At 31.8% G+C, this 15,302-nt stretch overlaps 1 protein-coding gene and 1 long non-coding RNA gene across 9 annotated transcripts in view; one reads left to right on the top strand and one right to left on the bottom strand.

Moving 5' to 3' along the window:
- Ntan1 (N-terminal amidohydrolase 1) overlaps positions 1-15,302 on the top strand; it is a 292,280-nt gene that overhangs the window by 170,883 nt on the left and 106,095 nt on the right. The gene's annotated exons all lie outside the window — the stretch shown is intronic.
- Positions 10,717-14,665, bottom strand: LOC148280002 (uncharacterized). Its single transcript, XR_015822728.1, has 2 exons — positions 13,056-14,665; positions 10,717-12,159 (listed from the first exon to the last, which is right to left on the bottom strand). It is a non-coding gene; the product is annotated as an uncharacterized LOC148280002 (long non-coding RNA).

Genomic DNA, 15,302 nt, shown 5'->3' with positions numbered 1-15,302 from the left:
ATTTTTTTTTGTATAAACGTATTCCCGTATTTTATCACTGAATTATAACACTAGATCAGTGTTTTACCACTAACGTGTCTCTATTGTTTTGCTTTTTTGATTAATTGTATCTTATTGGAGCTAGAACCACTCGAAATCCTGAAAAGCGCTTGGTTTTATCTGCAGTCTTCGGCCGAACGGTGTACAAATATGGTAAATAATTTTGTAAAACGGAAAAAATACCGATACACTCAATTTTATTTTGATACTTAGTTTTGGGGTGTGGAAAACGGGTCGGCGAAACATCGATTTTAGTTTGTCAAAATCAGCCCGACGTGTATTGGTCTTTTTACCATTGGTCTGGTTTGAATGACCACTTTACGCAACGCGTAACATTTACTGTTCTGCCTACGATTGAACTGTGCTCTCTGGAAATCGACATATTTTATTTTATTGAAAGTAAATTCAGAGAGGATAGCTTCCTTTGTATTTTTTTTTTTACCTAATTATACATCTAAATTGTATTGTTAATTTTTTTTTGTGATGTGTATGCGTTGAAATATGTATTTTGTAATATACATAAACATATCAAATAAATTAATTTTATTGACAAAATTGAAAAGTCAAATTGAATTCATATTTCTTCAATTCTTTCATATGTTGATTTTTGTGAAGTTATAGAGCTGATGTCTTTATTTATGTGGGTGAGAATTTTTTAATCATGTAATTTAAATTTTCGGTATTTTGTTCTTCATATGTACTTAAGCAATTATTAACAACGAAACGTCGAAACAAATCCAACACCACGGTATCACCCAAAAAAGAAACATGTCAATTATTAACAGTTTGTTTTTTTTAGTAAAAACTCAATATTTGTGTTCTTATGATTTACTAAAATATTTCAATTTTGTGGGTCATTTTCAACGAGTTGTATTTAATTCACTATTAGAAAATGGGAATCAAGTTGTGGTAGAGTGGGGATCTCACTTTTCGGAACTTCGGATCTCACTATCTACAGAACCACAGCCCGGTTTTATGCACCCCTGGTCTCTATCGGTACTATCTTACAATATAATATATGTTTTTCAATCCTATTATTTTACCTTTATGTAACAAAATTGATCAAAGTACGCTGCGGTTTGTGTACCAGTGCAGTGCTCTATGCACCATTAGAAGCGGAGAGGGAATGATGATGATGAATATCTAATCACCTTACAAAACATATTATCTGTCACTTTGACAAGTGACAGGTATTAAGTTTTATCGTCTCTCTGGTCCTCGTTCACTATCCACATCCCCACACCCACGTCCCGTCCACTATTAATGTGTGAACGGAGTGTAAATCATCTGAGTTAATCACCTATACAGGGTGGGCTGTAGTTAATGATTGCTCGGCCCAGGGCCTCGATTACAACGAGGCGGAAGAAATTTATCGATATTTGTCAATAAAGTCAACAAAAACTTTTCTTCCATGAATGATAAAAATAATCTTAATAATAATAAATCTTACTAACCAAAATATACAATGTCATACGTAATGTCATTTCTGACAGTCTAATCAAAACTAAAAAAAAAATACAACAAAAATTAATTTTAAAATCAAAATAAAAAAACATTTTTTTTAAAAAGAAAAAAAGAAATCAAAAAGTTTAGAAAACACAAACAATTAAAACATTATACAAGATTATGAAGTCTATATTTAAAAAAATGAAATCAAGCGTGCCCTGGAGACCATATTTTATTAAGATTTTCATTTGCCTACCATAACAGAAATATTTTATACAAATTTTCGTAAGTGTAATTTTATTGTTGGTAGTTTTTGTGAATTGTATTTCTTGTGTCTAAAAAATCTTCTACATTTTTTTCGTATTTTTTCTGTTTTAAGTATGAATTGCATTATTTAATTAATCAATTAGTATCTATCGAAATTGTCAACTAATTAATGACTGGTCCGTATTCTTATAGGAAGTTTAAATTTATTGTTAATTTTAAGTCATGTATAAATTAAATTAAATTAAATTTTTGTAAATAAATTTTGTGTAAAAAATACGTTTGCTTTTAGTTCGTAATAATGTTTATATTACTTTTTAAATTCATATAATTTCTTTACTTTTTTCTTTGTAATGGAAAAATATGAAACCTGCTGACTAGCCGATTGCGCGGTTTAGTGGGTTTCATTATTTTTCGTTTTATACTTTTTTCTGTTCATGTTTGCCTTCTTAAATAAAATAAATACAAAAAAATCTACAAAGTAAAATTAAGTTTCTTGCACGAAAAATATAAAATTTTTATATATATTTTTTTCTAAACATGTTCAATTACAGGTTACCGACATTGATATTTTGAATTTTCATACACATATACACATTTTCGTACATAAATATCGATGTTAGTTTATACCGTCTCGATATATACCGATGAAGATAGCGTTTGTAATCGCGGCCTATATCAAAATATTTATAATAGTGAAATTGAAGTAATTAAAACAAAATCTTCTCTTGATGGACTTGTCCTTGATCCACAAGTAGAATATTGGTTTCTAATTTGGCATTTGTGATTTTAAAAAATAAATATAAATAAATGCAGTATATGGATAAGGGGTAGACCTTTTTATATCCTGTAATTATTTTTATGACCAAAAATTGTGTTGCTTTTAATTGCCAAATATCTCTTTATTTTATTTTTACTTTTTATGTTTATTCATTTACATATGTTTTATTTTTTTATTAATACTAGTATTTACACGTATCTTTAATTTTTTCATTATTAATGGTATATTCTGTAATTTATTTTTGTTCTTCAATTTTTAATTATTAACGATGTATTTTCAAATTTATATTTATGCTTCAATTATTATTATTATCGGTATGTTTTCCAATTTATATTTTTGTTTTATTTCTTTATTACTAATGTTATACTTCATAATGTGTATTTATGCTTTAATTTGTATTATTATCGGTATGTTTTCTAATTTATAATAATTATGTCTTATTTTTTTACTTTTAATGGCATATTTTCAAATTTATTTTTATGATTTAATTTTTATTATTATTACCTGCCATGTTTTCTAATTTATATTAATAATGATTTTTTCTAATGTTATTATTATTCTTTGAATTTATTAAACATCATTTAATGAAATAAAAAAAACACATGTAAAAAATAAGGTCCCTACTAAACACAGGAATTTCCTAGCTAGTCGGGACCTGAAACAATGAAACTCTGTTCATTTTAAAACGGTGAAATACATAAATAAATAAATTGCTACTAATAATATACTGTACAATGTGGGGAAAAAAACATTTATAATCCTCCAGAAATCTTAAAACCAATATCCAATGTTAAAATATTTAAATCTAAATATAAAAATAATCACACAAGACTTACCTTATCCTCAACTCCATACAGTAAAAAAATATGTTCCTTTCAGAATGTTTTATTTAATTTTGAGGAGCCTGTTTTAAATAATAAAAAATATGTAATACGAACTCCCTCTCTAAACACAAGTTTTTACTCTATCAGAGAAATAGAAACAATATTAATAATTATGTTTTAATAATATAAATAAATTTTGTACAAATTTTATTAAAAATCACATAAATACTGTTTTTTTATTTCATTTCCGAACATAATGGTGCACTGCACTGGTAAACCAATCGCAGCGTATGTTCACCTTTTTTTATTACATTAAAGTAAGATGATCAGTCTCACGCTTCAGGTACCAGTCCAGGGACTAAGAAATTTTCTAGAGTAAAAACCCCCTTTTTAAACAAATATTTCATACCAACCATGCCGGGAATCGAACCCGAGACCTCAAACGCGCTGACCACTACACCACGAGGCCGACATATTGTTTATTGATTGTTTGAATGACAAAAATCAATAGAGTTTTTATTAATACACAGGTCAATCATTGAAAATTATACAATAAAAATGTTTTTTCTTGTTTTCTCGAAACATACTTGTCACATGAGTCATATTATTTTACGTGCAACGAAGATATACTCGTACGAAGCCTTCGTAATTTTGTACTTATTTTGTAAACAATTTTATCAATAAATGGAGAAAAAAAATACTCTAACATTTAAAAATATTTCATTGGTTATATTTTTTTGTATATCTGTAATTTTCCATTTAAAAATACCTTCCATAAAGGTTATTGAATAACATTAACACAAGGTTTGGGTTCGAATTCCACTTTACTGTAACCCGATTTCCATTTTTCTAACACAATTTAATAACGACTTTTATGAAATGAAATAGTTTTAATATTTCAGGGTAAATAACAAATACTTTTTTTCATATAGTAAAATTATGAATTTTAATAAATATAGGTAGTTAAATACACTGGTGAAATAAAAAAATCATACATTGGCAATTTTTCAAAGCTTTGTAATAAGTATTTCTATGGTAATCTTAAATCCTTAAATCGCTGGTCATCTTACTTTAAGAGAGTGCGGAGTTTATTGAGGAGTGTATGATGAGAGAATGAGGGGAATCGTGGTAAAGAGTGAGGAGCAAAGAGAAGGAAGAGGAGCGTATTCCTGTATTCTTGTAGGCGTTGGAGCGTCTGCTTTATTAATCGCTGCACACTCTCGTTTTTCAAATTGAGTTTACAACAAAATCAATAGAGAAAAAAGTCTCGCAAAGTTGCGTTTTTTTAATCATTATTTCGTCAATAAAGTTTTCCGCTATAAACATAATGATGTTTTCTTTTTTAAGTAAATGTACCTATACACGAGGCATATCCAGAAAGTAAGAGTACTGTTTGGCTCTCGTGCTATGATAATTTTTGAGAAAAAAAACCGATTAGTGGTGGGAGATCTCCTGAACACAACGAGCACCAGTGACCCTCGTTTGTACTAAAACTTGCCTGGTAGTTTTCGTTTATGTGAAAGATGTCAATAAGAAATCCCGCCAAGTTCGAGGTGCGCGCTGTCATAAGGTTCCTTCTGGCGGAAGGACATTTGAATTGGAAGGTGAGGATTTTCTGAGCTCCATTGTGACTGGTAATGAAACATGGGTGGCTTATTACACCCCTGAGACAAAAAGACAGTCATCCCAGTAGCGGTACACTAGTTCCCCATCTGCTAAAAAATCCAAAACCAATAAAGAATAATTTTGATTGATTTTTTATCTCATGGGGAGACCATTACTGCAGCACGATACTGCGAGATCCCACAAAATCTCAAAAGAGCTATTCAAAACAAACGGAGGGGAATGTTGATAGTGACTAAGAGAGTGTATTTGTTGCACGACAACGCCCGCCCGCACACGGCTAACGCCACCAAGGCGCTTTTAAACTCGTTTGGTTGGGACATTTTGAACCGCCCTGCATACTCCCCTGACTTAGCGCCTTCAGCTTTTCATCTTTTCACCTTCCTGAAGACTCACATGGGTGGAAAAAAAATCTAACTGATGAGGAGGTGAAACAAGAGGTATTGAAGTGAAGTGAAAGTACAAACATTGAGTACTCTTACTTTCTGAACATGCCTCGTGATATGTTTCTTTCGTCCATTCGGATTACGAATATAGTTTTGTGTGTCAAATAAAACTAGAACCCTGGACGAGTATTTTTGACTCGATGGCTGCTCTCAGGTAAAAATCCGGAATAAAGAAATCAAGTCGAGATGAATCCGCCTCGTTGTGAAGTAGTCAGCGCGTTCGCCTATTATTATTTAGTTCCCGGGTTCGATTCCTGGAACAGAAATATTGATTTTATAAGTTGATTAAACTGCAATATTTCATTGTTCCTGGACTGGCCCCTAAAACGCAAAACTGATCACCTTACCGTCACGTAGCAGATGATCGAAATACGCCAAATTTGGTTTACAAATGTCGGACCCTATGCACCACTGGGTGCGGAAATGATAATGATGATTTTTATTATTTTTGTAATATTTTAAGCGTTTTGACGTTATTAAATGACAATCAATCAATAGGATTTAAATACAATACCAATTATCGCGTGTTTACTTGAACTTTGGTAAAGAGCCATCCATATTCGTGGGCTTAAAAAAATATTTTTTGATAATATTTTACATTAATAGTCAATTATTTTTATTAACTACCACATTATTATTTCTGTTTTTTTATAAAACGATTAAGCACATAAGATTGATAGATTTTTTAACAGAAATAAAAAACAATATTTTTAATTTGTCCAAATTTTTGTAGACATGGACTGGATTCAACTCCCTGGTGAGCTGTTAATATTAACATATTACAACAGAGATGAAGAACATTTTAGAGAAGCTAATATAGAAGTCTAGGCATCTACAGGGCCTATGACCTGTCATTGGCTGGTTCAATTGGCCACTTTACACACTGTGTAACATTCAGCATTCTGCCCATATTTGAACTTATATATTCCTTCAATTCTTTCATCTGTTAATGTTTGTAAAGTTAAAGAGCTGAAACCTTTATTTATGCGGGTGAGATTCATCTAATTGAATTATTTCACCTACATACTAGGCAATGCTTGATTTTTTTTTCTTTTCAATTTCTGTACTTCTCATGAACTAGCTGGATTTATCAACAATATTTTCAATTATTGACGTTATCAAAACTAATTTAAACATGTCCATCAGCTCAATCACGAATAGCTATCGATGTGCTTAAAAACATGCTAAACATTTGTGCGATCACAACGAACAATAATGAACATGCTTAAGTTATAGCAGTCATAAGTCAACGCGTGCGTAATCTCTAAGTCAACGCTTGTGTAATCTCTAAGTTAACGCTCGTGTCGGTTTGTTTTTTGTTTTCCTCGTAAATAAATACAGTTCACTATCGAAAAATCAGTGTTCACTAGAAAAACTAATACACTATATTGCATTTGCAAAATAGTAAAAAGTATCTAATACAAAAAAGTGTAAATTAAATTACAATAACTATGGCGACTACTTTTCTTGACATTTGGCTTGCTAATCGCCGGCTAAATGCAAAAAATAGCATGATAAATAATAAATAAATAAATTGAAATAGCAGTTATGGAATATTTTCCATATTTACACCGGCGAAATTCAAATATGTGATTGCGCAGTAGGAATATACGTAGCGAAACGTAAATATTTTAAATTTAATATTAGGTGTTCACGAATGTTCCATTGTGATCGCGAATACGATAATCAACCATGGTTAGAAATTGATATCGCGTCGCTAATTAGCACGTCAATAGTTTATTGTGATTAAACTACAGCAAAGTTAATTGATTTGACGAAGAAACGCGCCGGCCGCCAGCGCTCTTTTTTTATTTTATATTATAACATCTTTTTATTTCCTGAGAACGATCCTGATATTTGGCAATCCAATGATGGCTGAAGTTCGGATAAACGGAGTTCTACTGTATTTGAGTAAATTATAATTTATTTTATTTATTCGTATATACTCCCAATGGGCATTTTTGAGGACATATTTATACATAGAAAATTATTATAAAAAAGTAGAAAGACTCAATGGTATATAGTAGACTTTGTGGGAGTGGAAGCGGAAGAGAGGTGTTTATAATTGAATTTGATTCAGTGATCGTTTGAAAGAAGGCAACTTGTTATCAAAGAAATCAAGACTGGTATGTTTGTTGGCAGGCCTAAGAATTCTGGGCGTAGGGGAATGAAAACCATAGTTATAGGAATAAATTATAAAAAACTGTATTAATCACTTCCGGAAAAAGGTGTCGATCACAAAAACGCGCATTTCTCAATTTGCAGAAAACATCCACAAAACTAGAAAAAATTTACAGTACTTTAAAAATCTTTTAAACCGGTCAAATGCACAATAAAATTCTTGTTTGTAATATATAAAAAAAAACTTATGTATTCATTGTTTATCGTTTGTTAAAGTCAAAAACATTCAAACTATTGTGTTGATTTTATAATTCACTCTTTTCACAAAATGGTTATTATCTCAGTTTCTTTTCTATGGCTGGCTGCTTTCTATATAAGTACATTCAATTGAATTAATGAACTTTAAACTTAAAATACAAAACAAATTTTATTTTATGTAAAACCGATATTTTTATATTATGTTAAATAATATTCGATGTTTTAAAGAAAATATCGGTCAAATATCCACCACGGCGATGTTTAATCCGAGATACAATTTTCATAAGTTCTCTCATTAGATTAGCAAAGTAGGTAAAAAAAATTACTACCCTGGCAACATTAACAAAACGTCCATTTTGTTTTCTTCGACAATCTGACAGATTGAAATATAATTCAATTTTTAAGAAACGCATTTGCTACTTACAGGCTGGTTCTGTATAACTACGTTAAAATGTGAATCCCTTGTGTGAAATCGATTAAATCTTGTACTTTCCGCAAACATTTGGACATTCTCAAGGTAAAGGTTTGGGCTTCGTTTGAAGGATCCGTCCCTCGTAACGTGTCCGGTGAGTCCGGTCGTCTGGTCCTCAGTCTTCACAATGGAAGGAGTCTATTTTCGTGCGCTTATTAAACGCCACGGGGATATATTACTCCGAGACGTGTACTAATATGTCCGTTTAAGGACCGACGATGATAGAGGGCGTTTTTAATACGAGCCGCGGAACGAGAGTAAAGGATCCATAACCCACAATACGACCATTCACAATTCGTACCGCGCTCTGGGAAACTAATAATCATCTCATTAATTCGTAATGCATAAATATTGTAGGTACATGCGCATCATTTCGCTGAGACTGCGTGTCATTTAACACTTTCTATTCGTTTAATTCTGTCAGACAACTTTATGTTAGGGAAGTCCCTACAAATTTATGGTCTTCAATAAAAAATAGAACACAACAAAATATTAAAAAAAGATATGCAATGAGCATAAACTTTATGGTACCTCTAAGTAGAACTGCCTCTTTTCAGAGGCATTTTGCAATATTGGTCCTTAGGTTTTTTAACATGTTTTTTTTTTTATTTAACTTTTTGTACATAATGTTATTTGTACATTGGCGGGCTTATTGCCAAATGGCAATTTCTTCCAACCAACCAATAAAAGTTTTATTTTTATAATGCAAGTTACAGAACATATTCAATAGAAAAAAAAAGATTTAAAAGCTAAAAATATATAAAAATAGAAATAAACGTATTTGTTTATAAATTACCTTAAATCAAAACTATTACTCAATGGGAAAAAGGAAAAAAGCGGAAAGAGGAAAAAAGAAAGGAGGAGAGATTAAGGAAGAGAAAGGAGATGTTTCTTCAGACTTGATTTAAACAGAGATAATGTAGTAACATCTTTGATGGTGGATGGGAGATGATTCCACAGTCGAGCCGCATGGACACTATATGAGTTAGAGAAGAAAGAGGAATTGTGTATGGGTATTAAGAGAGTGCCTTGAGAATGAGAACGAAGAGGTAAACCATGAACTGATAAGCGTTGAAATTTTTCACACAGGCATATAGGAGCGTTAGGACTATGAAGTACATTGAACAGAAGTGAGAGGGAGTGATAGTCTCTCCGCTGTCTAATTTTGAGCCATTTCAGTTGCCTACGATAATCAGAAATGTGGTCATATTTCCTAAGACCAAAAATGTACCTTATGCATGTATTCTGAAGTCGTTCAAGTTTATCGAGTTGCTCACAGCTTAAATCAGTCATGGACACATCAGCGTAATCTAGAATGGGTAGTAGTAATGCTTGTACAAGAGTGCATTTAGTACTAATGGGTAAGAATTTTTGCAACCTTCTAAGTGAGTGTAGACTGAAAAATATTTTGCGGCTTAATTCATTAGTATGAGCTCGCCAGCAGAGATGTTCATCCATTTGTACTCCTAGATTTGTTGGACCCTTACATAAAGGCGTCTGTCAGTTACAATGTTTATAAGAAGAAGGTGAGCAAGTTGATTAGGGGTAGACCTTTTTATATCCTGTAATTATTTTCATGACTAAAAATTGTGTTGCTTTTAATTGACAAATATCTCCTTATTGTTTTTATGTATATTTTATTTTTACTTTTTATGTTTATTCATTTACATGTTTTATTTTTCTTATTAATACTAGTATTTACACGTATTTTTAATTTTCTAATTATAAATGGTATACTCTGTAATTTATTTTTGTTCTTCAATTTTTATGTTTTCTAATTTATATTTTTGTTTAATTTCTTTATTACTAATGTTGTATTTTATAATGTGTATTTATGCTTCAATTTTTATTATTATTGGTATGTTTTTTAATTTATAATAATTATGTTTCATTTTTTACTATTAATGGCATATTTTCTAATTTATTTTTATAATTCAATTTATATTGTTATTACTTGTTTGTTTTCTAATTTATATTTATATTGATTTTTTCTAATGTTATTATTATTCTTTGAATTTATTAAGCATCCTTTAATGACATAAAAAAACACATGTAAAAAATAAGGTCCTTCCTAAACACACGAATTTCCTAGCTAGTCGGGACCTGAAACAAAGAATCTCTGTACATTTTAAAACTGTGAAATACAAAAATAAATAAATAAATAAATTGGATTATTCCAAACATACAGTAGCTGTCACCGACTGACATATTTTTAAAACATTGTCTTTCCTTTTCTAGCGTCAGAAATGATCGATTAAAAAAAATTAAAGAAAACATTTTTTGAAAAGATTTTTGACCGAAAACCTCTTTTCACGAAACCGTAATTTGAGTTTTCAGAACAGAAAAAAAATATCCGGAGAATACGTGCTTGTTGGATAGTATCTACTACGTGTTTGGTCGAATAGTCGGTTACGATGCGTGGTTTGTGAGAGGGAGCGTTATCGTGATGCAAATCCCAAGAGTTATGTTTCCATAATTCTCGTCCTTTTTACACGCACACCATCTCTCAAACGCCCCATTACGACTAGGTATTCTTTAATTAAGGTAAGGTACTCTTTATTGACAATTTGATCCGTTGGCATGTACTCATAATGAACAATGCCGTGATAATCAAAGAAAAATGTGATCGTAACCTTGATTTTTGATCGACTTTCGCGGGCTTCCTTTGATTTTGGTTCACTTTCATAGCGCCACTCGGATGATTGTTGGTTAGTTTCGACACCATATTCGTGAACTCACGTTTCGTCAGTCAATTATTCGTTTTATCACGGTAGGGTCGTTTTTTACCTCAGAAATCATCTCTTAGACCACTGCCTTTCGGAACTTTTTTGAACGTAATTCAGGTCTATTGGCATAAATCGTGCTGCAACGCGTTTCATATCTAAAATATCCACCACAATAGGCTGTGCCGATCCATACGCGATCTTGAGCTTACCAGCTACGTCTCCGAAGCTCGTATGACGATTTTCGAGCACGATTTCCTTAACTTTTTCGACGTTATCATCGGTTGTCGATGTCAAAGGACTTCTACTACGATGTACATCTTCAACTTCTTTAATAATATACTATTTCATCACTAACAACTTGTTTAATAATAGTGTGATAATGATGAAATAATTTGTCCAGAAAAAAACCACCTTTCCACTAAAATAAGTAAAAAATTGAAGAATTTGATCCCGGTCTTGATGTATATTTATAATTATAACTCAATCAGTTACTATCAATTTGTACTCGTATCGTCATATTATCTGGGTCGTTCTAACAGGAAACGGCCAATCAATAATATAGGATTGGATTCATTATGTACTCAACAAAATGTATTCTTCTTCTCATGACACATACCTATATACATACATGTAGGTTTATTATTTTTCATCAGAAATTAAAAAAATATAGTTTAATATTTGTCTAATCCTTTTAGCACCATTTTCCATTTTGAGAAAAATCATCTGATGGGCGCGTGTGATTTAAAATCTTGTGTGCATTGAATTAAACATTTTAATATCCAGTGGTTTACGTGTGCGTAACAATAAGTCTTCATATAAATCATTCTAGTGTGGTAGGCAACCAACACAAACTAAATTTGATTTGATTGCATTTGAGTGAGATAGAGACGAAACGAACAAATTTACGAAACCAAGGCGTGACATATAAAGGTTTTGTTGAGATCTGAATTGACTGTCTGTCGATGATTTCTTGAAATGTATTTTATAAGTTTAAAAATACATCAACGAATAAATTAAAATAAAATGATATTTCATTCAATCGAGGTGGCTATGTTAAGGCTGTTTATTAGTGTTCAGTATTAGTAGTAATAATAAGCGGAAAAAAATAGTTATAATAAGTGAAAATGTAAATGAACTAGAAGCTATGGATAAATATCTGCTGGCGAGCTCATACTAATGAATTAAGCCGCAAAATATTTTTCAGTCTACACTCACTTAGAAGGTTGCAAAAATTCTTACCCATTAGTACTAAATGCACTCTTGTACAAGCATTACTACTACCCATTCTAGATTACGCTGATGTTTCCATGACTGATTTAAGCTGTGAGCAACTCGATAAACTTGAACGACTTCAGAATACATGCATTAGGTACATTTTTGGTCTTAGGAAATATGACCACATTTCTGACTATCGTAGGCAACTGAAATGGCTCAAAATTAGACAGCGGAGAGACTATCACTCCCTCTCACTTCTGTTCAATGTACTTCATAGTCCTAACGCTCCTATATACCTGTGTGAAAAATTTCAACGCTTATCAGTTCATGGTTTACCTCTTCGTTCTCATTCTCAAGGCACTCTCTTAATACCCATACACAATTCCTCTTTCTTCTCTAACTCATATAGTGTCCATGCGGCTCGACTGTGGAATCATCTCCCATCCACCATCAAAGATGTTACTACATTATCTCTGTTTAAATCACGTCTGAAGAAACATCTCCTTTCTCTTCCTTAATCTCTCCTCCTTTCCTTTTTCCTCTTTCCTCTTTCCTCTTTTTTCCTTTTTCCCATTGAGTAATAGTTTCGATTTAAGGTAATTTATAAACAAATACGTTTATTTCTATTTTTATATATCTTTAAATTTTTAATCTTTTTTTTCTATTGAATATGTTCTGTAACTTGAATTATAAAAATAAAACTTTTATTTTATTGGTTGGTTGGAAGAAATTGCCATTTGGCAATAAGCCCGCCAATGTACAAATATTATGTACAAAATCATTATCAAAATCAAAATCATTATGTACAAAAAGTTAAATAAATAAATAAATAAAAATAACTTTACGAAGCCTCTGGAAAAATAGATCTTGAAATGAATAAAGACAAAACTCAGATTTTAAGTCCACCACGAGTACACCTTGGGCACGAAATCAAATTGGGTAAACTAAATTTAACTGCGGAACTGACAAGATGAATCGGGTTAAGTCGGGCCGATTTTGAAAAGCTCAAACACGCTTTCGAAAATAAGAAAATCCCAAACAATCTTAAAGGCCAAAGTCTACAACTCTTGTGTTCTGCCGGTGACAACATACGGCCTTGAATAATAATACCATATCACTCATTGAAGTTAAGAAGTGTCCATAAAATTAAGTGTATTCAGTGATTTACGGAAAGACTATGGGCGTCTCTATCGTCGAAAAAGGAATGAGGGAATAAGACGCCGCACAAAGGTGACCGATACTGCAGAAAGAGTGGAAAAACAAAAATGGCAGTGGGTGGGTCGCGTGGCGAGACAAGAAGTTGATAGGTGGACCCTCAGAATACTAAACTGAAGACCCTACAAAAATAAAAGGAAAGTGAAGAGACCGCAGAGGAGATGGACTGATGAGATTGTTGAACTTGTGAGGCGCGGGTGGAAACGGAGTGCCCAGTGCCGTGATTATAAAGGCTACCTTCATCGGTACATACCGAGACGGTACACTTAACTTATGTACCATCTCTCTCTACATTCGGTATGTTCTACCGACTTGTCATCTCGACATCATATGATCAAATCCAACAAATATTAGAACCCGAAAATTTAGTCCGCGTTTCTTACTTAATTGAAATTAAAAATAGTTTCATTTATGTTTTAAATAGACTTCTGTGATAAAAAGTGGCCACTTCAAAGCGATTATCAACTCCAATGAATCCGAATTCAAGGAAACAATTACCAAGACGGTATGCTCAACTGTGTTTATCTACAGAGCGATTATAAAGCCGCGAGCCGAGCCACTACAAAACGAGGCGGACCGGACCTATCTCCTTTCGATTTCCTAAGGATTTTTCCTGAGAGCAGCTATCGAGTCGGAAACAATCGTCCAGGGTTCTGATTTTATTTCACACTAAAAACTGTGTTATTCGTCTACCCGGATACAGAAACTATGAATATTCCTGTTATTTTTTTTAGTGTAAATTTTAAGCCTATTGTAGCATTCGATTTACACATGTTAGTTATTGATAATTCTTGATGGAGTTACATTTTATTTATATAATAACTTATAAATGAATGTAAGTTATGGTATAATTTGTACCTTTCCACTTGTTGATTTGACCAATTAGCCCTTTAATGGGCATTGGGCACTTGTCTGAAGATACCCATTTGAGGCTGAAAGTGCTAACTTGTCAAATAAACAAGTGGAAATGTTTTTTTTATCTATAACTTTTATTCATATACAGTAGAACTCCGTTTATCCAAACTCCAGTCATCCAGATTGTAGAATATCCGGATCGTTATCAGAAATTTTTAAAAATAAATGAGGTATAATAATATGTTTATTTTTATTTCATTAAAACAATAGCTGTTATAACACAAATATAACGTTCACGAAAAAAAACAAAATCAAAAGCAAAAAACGCCTATAATTACAATCGTTTCGTATCACTCCACTTGCTAAAAGAAAAGAAAAAACACTTAAATATGAAAAGAAATAGTTTTTTGTTGTTAACTCGGTCTTAAGAAAACCTTTTCGTCAACGGATCCTCACGGAGTGACCCCAAATTAGCCTTTTTTTCTAGAACAAAAGAAAATAAATTTCATTTGAAAGTATAAAAAAAAAAAAACAAAATACGTAAAGATTGTTCAATACAGTTTACTGGATTATAATTATGTAATTATGTCTTAATTATGTTTTAATTATTTCTTCGTCAAAGCAATGAGGCACTTCAGCCCTACGGGAAATTGGATACAAAAAATGTTTTCTTACGCGCGGTAAAAACAAGCGCATTAAATTATACTGCAGTTTCTTGAAAATGCACGAAAAAAATATTTAAAGATAATTTTATAAAAACGAACTGCTTTGAACTACGTCATTAGTTCGTATGAACGAACCGACGATAATAGATTTGTGAAAGATTTTCGGTTTACTTAACGTCAACGGACCAATCGACAGAACTGACCGAGAAGAAATGGAAGAGAACTTAAGACGTCATACGCGGAGTGATTTTAATAAATATAACCCTTTATAAAATCGTAGCGCTGATAACACGATACGTATTAAAAAAAATGGCTTAGTTCAAAAATCTATCAACAAATAAAAAAACCACTG

Source organism: Micrasema longulum, unplaced genomic scaffold (genome assembly GCF_059751315.1).
Source record: "Micrasema longulum isolate JH-2025_06_02 unplaced genomic scaffold, ASM5975131v1 h1tg000632l, whole genome shotgun sequence".
In the NCBI taxonomy this organism is placed as follows: domain Eukaryota; kingdom Metazoa; phylum Arthropoda; class Insecta; order Trichoptera; family Brachycentridae; genus Micrasema; species Micrasema longulum.
This window is presented reverse-complemented; position numbering and strand designations above follow the sequence as displayed.